General features: G+C 38.9%; 1 protein-coding gene across 3 annotated transcripts in view; it reads right to left on the bottom strand.

Annotated features, from left to right (window-relative positions):
• Nucleotides 1–12021, bottom strand: part of NWD2 (NACHT and WD repeat domain containing 2) — a 184634-nt gene that overhangs the window by 79485 nt on the left and 93128 nt on the right. The gene's annotated exons all lie outside the window — the stretch shown is intronic.

Below are 12021 nucleotides of genomic sequence, written 5' to 3' on the forward strand. Positions count from 1 at the left end.
ATTAAATTACATGTTATCTAAGGAAAGAAAAACGACTTTTGGTTGCCTACTCCACTCTTTTCTCACATGTTAGAAATTGCTATGAATACAGTTATGTCTTATTTTAGGTAACTGTAAAAAAGAATTCAAAATGTAGATCATTATAAAAATTCATTTCTCTGCATTAGAAAAACTTGTAAGGAAAAATCCTGTACTACAGGAAAAAGTAGAATATCGAATCCGAATATATACTTTAATATTTCTCTAGAATAATAAAACTAGAGGGCAACTTTAGCTGATTTATCTGCAATGTCAAAACAAGCACTGGTGAAAGAGTGGGTGCCCTCGAGTGAAATGAGCCAGTTGCTGTCAGCCACAATTATCAATTATACCTAGGAAAGTGAGAAAAGGCGAGCCTCTTGCCTCCTTAATTTCCTGAGAAACCTCAGCAGATTCAATTAGGATCAAAGCAGAAATTATTCTCACAGCACTGATAAAAACGGAATGGAACAGCTTTCCATCCTGAACTTTATTAAAGAAACTGTTTAACCATCTATTTTGACTACCTCTTAAGAGGAAATTAAAAAAAAAGAAAACAAAGTGTTTGTAATTAATAGGAAAGTAAAAGTGATGTGGTACCTGGTAGGGGGTATCTAGTCACCCAGCTTGCACTAACTACAGAAGGTTCCAGAGCTAGAGAGGACACCCAGCACCTTAATGTGATCTACAGGTTTGTGTATGTCAAAGAACATATTATAAAACAAGTTAAAACAATTTTTCTGCAGAATATTGTAGCACTTAAGCTTTGGTTTTATTATTCCTCTTTGCCTGAAGAAGTATAGAGATTGAGAAGTAAGATTCTCTTTACACTTACCTCATTTGCAACATTTTAGAAAAAGGTTCAATCTAATGCTTCAATGAGACTAAGGGGGATTAAGATACAACTACTTCCCTTGTTGGTTAATCAAGGTCATTTCCATACTTATAATCGATTCAGGTTGGACACTCATTAATACCTCTTTTCACAAGGACATAATTCAAAGCCCCTTCTAAATGCTTACTCAGTTCTTTTTATAGTGTTTCCATCTGGGGGCAAGGAAATAATTTTGTATTTAAGTGAAAGCTCTATGGCCAAGTTCATTAAGTGACATAAGTTAGACTTAAGAATGTTGGTGGAAAATGATTATTCAGTACTGGTTCTAAAAACACTAATATTATTGATACATTAGGAAAATTTGCAGCATTCACTGGTAACAAAGCGGTTTTTTTAAAATTTTTTTTTGCAACAGACAATGTGCAAAGGCTTAAATCCGGTTAGAAATTAGTGGACATTTCTGCCATGCATTAAAATTAAATACTTAAAATAACTAACTCTTTCACAATCAGAGATATCAGGTGTGACTAAATGAAAATGCTGAGATATTTAAAATTCCTTCAAGTCACTTAGCTCTGATCTGGAGAATAGTTGTGAAGAGGTTTTCACAACTTGTCAGAGCCTGGCAGGAAATAATAGTCCTTCAGCTAGGTAGAAATGATAACCTGATAACGAGATCTGCACATTCTCTGCATTATAGGTACTAAAGAAGCGTAAGAAAGAAAAGAAAGCTGGAGGACTCTCCTGGTACTTTGTAGCTACCATGGACAGTTGAGAACACAGAAGGGATCATAAGACAGGACCACACAAGGTTGTCTCATACCTGTGCATTCTTCCAAGCCAGGATACCTCTTTGACCTCTACCCTCAGTATTTTCTCTGTTTGAGCCATGAGACACACGATTGTTGCTTCCCTAATACTGTGAAGAAAAGTCAGAACCACTGAGAGGTAGTCACAGAATTTTAAGGACCCACACTGATTTGACAACTCAGATTGCTCTTGGTTATCCACTCACCAATCTGGCCCAGACAGAAAGGCACCAGGAAGAAAAGAATGACCGTGAGCAATGAAGGCAACAATCTTTTATTGTTGGTTCATGGCCTTTAATATATTTTGGATTGTAGGTTACTCTATAAATGTGTGGATATTAAAAAAAATTAATTAAAGAGCTATGATTTACAAAATTACTGATAGCTGAGTTTTAGACATATACTATTTTAACACCAATCCCACCACCAGGGTTAACTTCTCGTGTGGATATTTAAGCACCCATGGTGGGTGAGCAGAAGAGAGCTAACACCTTGGGTATTAGCATCATCACTTGGGCCTCTCTTTCCACCTTCACCTTTAAATACTGAAATATCAATCTATTTCTTGAGCATTTCTTAAATCTACACCTGTCTTCCATTTTACCTTTCACCACACCAGTTTACCTTTCACCTATATCATGATGTTAGTTTGGCTCCTTGATTGGTTTCCTTGCCTCCACTTTCACTTACTGCTGGATTTACGCCCTCGATCCCGATGTCCTCCTCACTGCTCCATGTGAAAACTTAGCCATAAGTACTCAAATGGCAGTGCTTGCCCTCTAGTTCTCAGTCACCAAGCCCGTAGTCTGACTCCATGCAGGAACCGCTCACTTCCGGCAATGAAGCATCCACCAATTCCCTACCCTAGGTGGAGAGATGGAAAATTCTCTGTTCCTCAGCTTCAGAGCAGCCATCACTTTTTTTCTTTTTTCCTTTTTGGGTCATACCCGGTGATACACAGGGGTTACTCCTGGCTTTGCACTCAGGAATTACTCCTGGCAGTGCTCGGCAGACCATACGGGATGCCAGGGATCGAACCGGGTCAGCTGCATGCAAGGCAAAAAGCCCTACCTGCTGGGCTATTGCTCCGGCCCCACAGCCATCACTTTTGCTGGAAGTATCTTCTGAAGGTAGAGTCAGAATAAATCCCTTCCTGCCCTTGATTCACACACATTCCCTTGTGTAACATGCACATTGCCTTGTGTAACATACATTCTCTCATTGATCAAGCCAATGGCAGACACATCTCTCTGCACTGAGAGGTAGATAGGAACACAGAACCTGTGCTATTTGTGTATCTCTAAGCACAGGGGACTTAGCTACAGATGATCAGAACTACACAGGTCAGCGGTTTATTTTTCTGATAGTGTAAATAATCTCATAGAGACCTTAGGGTGATATGCTATAGCAGACCTTGCCTTTATCTGAGGAATTGTAAGGGGAAGGAACCTAAGAAATATTTATTTTCACGATTTGCACATATGGCATTTTCAAGCACAGGCTTTGGCACCTTCTCTGTCCAGGGAAATTCAATGATAAAGCTCAAGCGTACTATAGAATTTAATGGTTGGCTTAAGCATTCTTAATAAAGCCCCAAACAACACAGCTTCATTCCCCACCAGAGAATGCACTGCACACTACACCACTGATTGTTTGATCTGTTTCATTCAACTGTTTGAGAATGAATTCCGTGAACCAGAGCTAGATGTTTTGGTACAATTCCTGTACTTTTGCAGTTGAAGAAAAATAGACCAGGAGAAAGGCTCGTGGGTTCTGGGAAACAATTTGATCTCTAGTGAAACCATCTGGGGACTTATAGGAAGAATACTGGCTTTGGAGTGGAAGACACCAAAGTTGCAATCCTGTCTGTATTTCTCACTAGATGGGGGACTTAGAGTAAACTGCAGAAATCATTTCAGTTTTAGTTTTCTCTTGAACAGACATGGAAGACTAATGCCCAAGGACAGTAGAAGTGAGGGCGTGCAAGAGCAAGAGCGAGAGAGAGCAAGCAAGAACAAGTGAGCGAGCAAGCGAGAGGAGAGTGAGAGAAAGATAGATAGATAGATAGATAGATAGATAGATAGACAGACAGACAGATAGAGAAAGTGTCAAAGTGTCTGCAGGTTGGGGGTGGGTGGAAAGGAAACTGGGTACTTTGGTGGTGGGAAATGTATAATGGTGAAGGAATGGTTCTTGTTGAAGCTCTGTATGACTGGAACCCAGTCATGAATAACTTTGTAACTGTGTGCCTCACAGTGATTTAATTAAAATAATTTTGTTACCAATTTTTCCCCTTAGAGACAAAATAATACCGAGAATCCCTGACAATGTTTTACAACTTTATTCTAATGATATTCTTTTCTTCTAATTTTTCTTGACTTACTTTTCTTTTCTTTTTCTACTCTTTTGAGATAAAAAGAAAAGCCAAATATTTAATTTTTGAATTCTCAAAATTTTAATTTTGAGGAAATGGATCATTTCTTTTCTTTTTTGCTTTTTTGGGTCACACACGGCAATACACAAGGGTTACTCCTGGCTCATGCATCCAGGAGTTACTCCTGGCGGTGCTCGGGGTACCGTATGGGATGCTGTGAATCTAATCTGGGTTGGTCACATGCAAGGCAAGCGCCCTACCTGCTGCGCTATGTGCTATCGCTCCAGCCCCCGGAAATGCATCATTTTAATTTAAAACCAAAATTATGCATTTCCTTCTCTTTTTCTCTAAGAATTGCCTTAGTTCAATTCTAAATATTTTGATAAGCTTTATTTTCAGGGTAGTACCTTTCGAATGTTTTAAAATTTTTCTTGAAATAGGTTTCTTGGATTCATGGTTTATTTAGAATTATTTTGCTTGACAGATACAGATCTGAGACTTTGTAGTTATCTATCACTGCTTTTTTAAATTTTTAATTCCTGAAGTTAGAACACCATATATTTAGTAAGATTTCAGCTGTTTAAAATTTGCTGAGATTATATTATTATCCACTCCATGGATGGGACATATTTTATACTTTGTAAAATGTTCTTTGTGTAATCAAAAATTATATGTTTTTTCAATAAATCTATATATATATTCTGTAGTTACTGTTTGTAGCTCTCTATAAATATCAATTAGATCACCATCCATAAAACACATTATAAATATTGTCTATAAACTTTTTGATTTGCATTCTGTTTATATACTCATAATTAAACACTGTCACTGTCACTGTCCTCCCGTTGTTCATCGATTTGCTCGAGCGGGCCCAGTAACGTCTCCATTGTGAGACTTGTTACTGTGTTTGGCTTATTGAATACTCTGGGTAGCTTGCCAGGCTCTCCGAGAGGGGTAGAGGAATCGAACCCGGCTCAGCCAGGCTGGCTGCGCACAAGGCGAACGCCCTACCACTGTGCTATCACTCCAGCTCATAATTAAAAGAAGCTGATATTCTAAAATAGGGTGTGGTATTAGAATAATAATATTCTAATATATTCTAATAATGCATGAAACTCTGTCATTGATCGCATTGTAAATCATGCATCTCAATAAAAATTGGAAGAAAAAAAGAAATTTTGTTAAAAACCTGAAATATGGTGTGGATTTATCTATATTTCTTTAATTCTGTCAAGTTTTGATTCACAAATCTTGAAACTATGAAGCTAGATGCTCACAAAATGTAAGAGGTTTACACCTTCCTATTCACCATTATGAAATGTCCCATTCGTCTTTTGAACATGAAGCTTCCAATGTGATAGAGCTATCTTTTGGCACAAGGGCAGCTTATAGCTGAACCTGCATTTGAATGGAAGTGTTTGGTCTATTTAAATTTAATGAAATAGTTGGGTTTTTGTCTATAATCTTTTATTTGTCCATAACTATGTGGTCCTTAGTCCTCTTAAGGCATTATTTTATTATTCAATTTTATCTCACGAGATTTTCCTTGTTTTATAATTCTCTGTAGTAGACTTCCCTCCCTTATATCTGGGGATATTAAAATATTATTATATGTAATATAATACAATAAAATCTGTCTTATATTTAAACTTAGATTTGTACTTCTATTATCTCCTAAATAAATAAGACAACCTTTAAAAAGGTTACTATCATACCACCTTTGTCCATTTGTCCTTTGAACTACTCTGACTTCATTTCATCTTTACTTGTTGCCAACCACACAAGGTGTTAGCACTGTTAACATAGATTAGATTCTTTCAAGTTAGTTTTTTCAAATGCTCCTAAAACTTCTTACCATTTTGAACTCCTATCTGTGTTCATTTTCCTTAAGGCTGGGGGTGCTGTTGGGGAGGAACTTTTAGTTTTTCTTATAATTCAAGTTTACTGTGAAAATACGTCTGCATTTCATGTTAGCTTTTGGAGATACTTATACTAAGTATAACATTCAGGATTGGCCATTTTATTTTTTTAGGTCTCTAAAAATATTATCCTACTGTTTTTTTGACTTCTACAAAATATCTCTGGGTGAAATCCGACATTATTCACACTCTTCCTGTAAGGAAACTTTTCTGTAGCATTTTCAGTGGTTTTTCATAACAAACAATACAAAATATATTATTCTGGTTCTGCTTTGGGGAAGGGGTGGGGTTTGGATGGACACATGCAAAATATGATGGTGGGAAGGTGTAATGGTGCTGGGATTGGTGCGTGAATATAATATGTAATATAACAAATGTAAATGTAATCAAATATTGTGAACTACTTTACAAAATATATTTTTTAAAAAGGTTTACAGACAAGTTTCTTTATTGTTTTTCTAAAGGCAGCGGATTTTACTTATCCATTTTATGAATTTTTCCTTTTTTTTCCTTTTGCTTTTTGGGTCACACCTGGTGATGCACAGGGGATACTCCTGGCTCTGCACTCAGGAGTTACTCATGGTGTTGCTCAGGGGACCATATGGGATTCTGGAAATCAAACCCTGGGTCAGCCGTGTGCAAGGCAAATGCCCTACCCCCTGTGCCACTTCTCCAGCCTCTGAATTTTTTCCTTTTAATGTTTGTTTTTTCTGAAGTTTTGCTATGAAGTGCTCAGGGTGCAATGCTTTAGCTTGGAGAAAAATGTTAAATCTTGGATCTGAGTGGGCTGATGTCTTTCAATGGTGTTGGAATGAATTCTCATTTGTCATTTCTCTCCCAGACTCCTTCTCTGTCTCTTTCACTGGTACTCCACGTACACTTTCTGGGTCTGGTGATGCCTCACATGTCTCTTTGACTTTTTATTATTTTTCCTAATTATTTTTAAAAATCTGTTCTTCAATATGGTTATTTTCTGATTGTGTTCACCAATTCAATCTTATACTGTGTTCAGACTACTATTAAGTTTATGAAATAAACTTTGAATTTTAGATACCATGTCTTTCAGTTCTAAAATATGCATTTGATTTGTTTTAATTTGTTTTACAGATAAATCTTATCTATTCCGCTAACTTTTTTCCATTTTTGTGATTATACTCATACTAATTATTAGGTGTACATACTAGTAATTAGTTATATATATACCACTTCATATTAGTTGTACATATATATAGTTATTAGTTGTATAGACCACAATGTTCTAGGTGTTTCAAATGAATACTCTGGTCTTGTTTTTTTCTTTTTGGGTCACACCCCAAAATGCAAAGGGGTTACTCCTGGCTCATGCACTTAGGAATTACTCCTGGTGGTGCTCAGGGGACCATATGGGATGCTGGGAATCGAACCTAGGTTGGCCATGTGCAAGGCAAACGCCCTACCCACTGTGCTATCGCTCCAGCCCTGAAAACTCTGGTCTTGAATTTACTTATCTAACATAACGGTTAACATGTCTGAGGATCTGAAGACAATATTTTAACTTTTTATTCAACAATGACAGATTTTCTTGCCCAAAACTTTACTTAGGGGAAGTAAGATGTCATACTATGCAGCCTGCAGGGGTCATCATGACTTCTAGAAATATCACAAGGTAGTACTGGGCAAGGAAACTGGAGAGTAAAAGCAACAAAAATACTCTTGTAGTTGCCATAGTTACAACAGGAAAGACTATATGCTGTGAATTAAATCTTGCGTGATTTAGGCTTGCTGGGGTGAGTAAGTCACCTCTATCTGCAGGCTGCATGAGTTTCAACGGAGCTGGGAGCAGGAGCGCTGCAATTTTGGCTCAATAAAGCTATTACTGAAATGCTATCAGTTAACCTTTATTCTCAGAATCTGCACCAAATTGCAAGGTCTTTAAATTACTCACTTCCCGACTAGATAGTGTTGAGATTAATAGCCAGCACAAAATTTTGTTAGTTTGGAGAAATAATCCTCCTGGGAAGTGGTGGTTATTAGAGGGGGGACATACATCTCTTATTCCTGCATTAGGATTTGAGTATCATGGCAAATGAGTGGCGCAGACTCACAGTGCGTTCTGCCTACCAAAGCGCTTTCCTTGCCTGATGTCTTCCAGTGTTTGAATTTCAGTGGAAGCATAATGCTGCTAGAGTGATCTTAGTCTCCATTTAGATAACTTTATCGTAATTTGATGACAATGCATTCTTTTCCGGTGGAGCCAGGTGATATCAACTTTAGGCAGCTTTGACAGCTCTCCATGAACAAGAAAACCGACTGTGGGTTAGTCTATAGAAGAAATTTTGAAGGGCCCTATAATTCATTCCAACCTCAGGAATAGTAGATCACTATTATTATCTCCACTGTACCGATAAGGAAACTTAGGTTTAGAACAGGCATATCACCCCTCCAAAGTGGCATAGCTAAGAAAACGTCAGTCAGAATTCTAGGTTATGTTAAACCTAAACTTGAGAGAAAGCTATATCCTTCAACTTGATCTGGCACCAGTCTGTCAGGCAATTTTCTCCTATGGATCTAATTCTATTCTCTCAGGATACCTCTTCCCCCTTTTTTAATTAAGCAAGATAGGTTTTATTTAAGTTTATTTAGAATGATGTGAAGGGAGAGAGAGAGTAGTACATGTTTGAGAGAGAACACAGGCTTCTCTAGAGTGAAAACAGGCAGGGTTATCTCTAGACAAGCAACATACATATTCAAGGGAGAACATGGGCTTGAAAAGCAAGCTCCCATGATAGAAGTCCTAAATCCTAACTACTAGTTGTTTGGACAGTTCATTCTCCATGCATGCAGGCTGGCTTTGTGTGTTGGGTTCAGACCACTGGGCATGATTTCTACATGCCTATTCATCAAAATTCCAAAACAATATGTTTTTCTTATTAGGTTTATAGAAATACTAATGGGTATCTTTTCTCTGTCCTCTAGCTTACACTCAGTTGCCAAGGTAGGTCTTCAAATGAGCCAGATCTCTTTAGTTCTCTGTTCAAAATATTTAGTTTCTCTTGTCAAAGTGAAAGTGTAAGTTTTGTACATGCAAGTGGTGGAAGCTGGGGAAGTGGCCTCCACTCCCATAGCCTCATGACCATTCCTATTTTTTAATAATGTAGCAGTACTGCTATTTATTCAGCCATTGATGAAGCTGATTGAATTGGGCATGAACTCCACATTACTTTTTTCTATTCAGAATGTTAATTTTATTTAATTATTTTATTGTTTTTATTCACCCTTTTTATTGATTCACCATGAGACACAATCATCAAACACCCATCCCTTCACCAGTGCACGTTTTCCACCACCCAAATCCCCAGTATTTTCTACACCCAGAACCCTGCCCCGTTCCAACCCTTCCCCTGCCCCATATACTCCCATATACTTCCCCCCCCCCCCATATACTCTGCTTTGGTTACATTTGATATTTCGACACGAGTCCCACCACCACTCAAACCTGCCAAAAAGGTAATGCTAGACAATTTGTTTTGTATTGCTTATGGATAGAATATACAATGTCCAGGACATTCTGCGGCGCTCTCTTATGGGAGTTTTACTTTAGAGTCTCTGGGTCTAAGGCCACTGATGGGATTGCATGGCAGCAGGGGCAGTTTGTGGGTGTGACTGCCAAACTACTGGAAAACTGGGGACCTGAGGGAAGGAGACCCAGTCCAGGTCCAAGTGACGCCTGTTCCTATTGAATTCAGGAATGTCTGCCACCCTGCTGTTTCCAGCATATCTAGCTGCTCTCTCTGAAAGGTTGTGATCATCAGGAAGTTTCACTTTGTTCTTTCCCATCTTTCTTTCCATCTTCTGTCTGAGCTTAGCTTATCAGTAAGACTCCCTCCAACTACTCTACTGAACACAACAAATCTATTCCCTTGCAGTATCCCTTCCTCCTTCTTCCTGTTTATATTTTTCTCCTTAGCACTTTTTGTAATATTATTTCAGTGATTTTTTAAATTTCTGCCTGCTCTTTTCCCTAATCTTCTTAGTTACAATCTAAGGAAATTCCGTTGCTGTGGGCCAATTTCTTATGATTGAATCTAATCACCAACCTTCTGCACTGAAAGCAGATCCTGGCTCAGAGTAGCATTTAATAAGTAGCTGGCGACTTAAATGAATACTATGTCCACATGTAATATAAAAAAAAGAGTGCTTTTGGCAGCTTGCGACAGAAAAATGAATGGTCCATGCGTTTAACTATGGCACCATGCCTCCCCGGGAGGGAAAGGGTGTTGATCCCTTCCATCTTCCCCCACCCCTCCCCGCAGCAAGGTGACCGCCGCCTCAGAGCTTATAGGAAAGCCAGGTATGAGCCGGCGGTGACAGGGCAACTGCAGTCTCATGGGAAGGGGGGCGGTACTGGCTCGTCCTTCATGCCCTACTGAGGTCATGAGTTTCCCCCCACGAGTAGCTCTCCGGCACAGCCATAACACCAGACACACAGAAACAAATCTCATAGTTATCTCTTTGGAGAAATCCAAAATCACGTGGCCACTCTTGTGGCTGCGTGACATTATATGATTCTCACAACCAGCTATAGAAAACAAAGTATTTCACAATGCCTTTTCAGCAATTCTGATTGTTGGGGGGAAAATTCTAAATAACAATGGTGCATCTTTTGTCTAAATAATGAATGTATTCAATGTAGAGAAGAGTTAAGTAGAAATCATCTGCCTCACAGGCATTGAGAGGGTTGGGAGGGGGAGTATATTGGGGTTTTTGGTGGTGAAAAATGAGTACTGGTGAAGGGAGAGGTGTTTGATCATTGTATGACCAAGACTTAAACCTGAAAGCTTTCTAACTTTTCCCATAGTGAATCAATAAATAAATATAAGGGGAAAAAAAGAGTGCCCTATGCACTTTATTATCCTCTATAGAAACTCTACTATCAACTTTTCAGAATTCTGATGGCATCTGTTGTTTCCTTAAATCATCTATAAGATAAAGAATATTGATTGGTATGTAAGCAGATGGGGCTGGAGTGATAGCACAGCGGGTAGGGCGTTTGCCTTGCACACGACCGACTCAGCTGACCTGAGTTCGATTCCTCCACCCCTCTTGGAGAGCCCGGTAAGCTACCGAGGTATCTCGCCCATACAGCAAAGCCTGGTAAGCTACCCATGATGTATTCGATATGCCAAACACAGTAACAAGTGTCATAATGGAGATGTTATTGGGCCCGCTCGAGCAAACTGATGAACAACGGGAGGACAGTGACAGTGATAGTGATGTAAGCAGATATTAAACATTCTTGTCACAAGCAAGGAAATCAACAATCCAACTCAACCCTTGGATCATGACCCATGAACTGGGGTTCTTGGTGAACTGAGGATGTGAAGTGGGAGAAAAGGGTGAGGCGGGCCAAAGGCTGGGATAGAAGGATGCTGTGCCTGAGTGGGGAGCGGGCATGAGAGCTGGCACATAAGTGAAGAAGTGAGAACTTGACCTTATGTAATGGACACAGTGTTATATTCCAAGCTTTGCCTCTAGACTGAACCTAGCTATTAACTGTATTTTCTTCATTGAATTAACCAACTTTACAACTTCTCTTGGTGAAATGGGTCACTTCCCCATCGATGGGCAGGATCTGTTTGCAGTACAAATATGCCTCCTCTTTCTTAGGGCAGCAATTCTGAACAATTCCCTGCCACAGACTGACCACTGGTTTCACACAGAGGAGTTGTTGCTCTTTGTAAAATAATGATGAGCTAACAAGAACCTTTCACTTGATAAATTTGTAATTTGTAGCTTAAAAAATGTAGCTTATACAGAACACGTAGTCAAAAATCATCTCTGTCAAAACAACTTTTTCCCTGTGATTCTGTTTCTATGGATGAATCTGACATGGTTTACTTGGTTTACTTCAACAACGGTGCTTTACCAAAGGCCCAACATTCTAATATTGAGAAATAGAGACAGTATAACCGAGCACATCGCAGAACTGAAGAAAAACTAAAATAACTAGTGTAAGACCACACAATCCTTACCACTCATCACAGGATGCAGCAGAAACTGTCAAATCCGAGTCATCCCTCTGATTAC

Source organism: Sorex fumeus, unplaced genomic scaffold, assembly GCF_029834395.1.
Source record: "Sorex fumeus unplaced genomic scaffold, SorFum_2.1 ptg000055l, whole genome shotgun sequence".
In the NCBI taxonomy this organism is placed as follows: Eukaryota; Metazoa; Chordata; class Mammalia; order Eulipotyphla; family Soricidae; genus Sorex; species Sorex fumeus.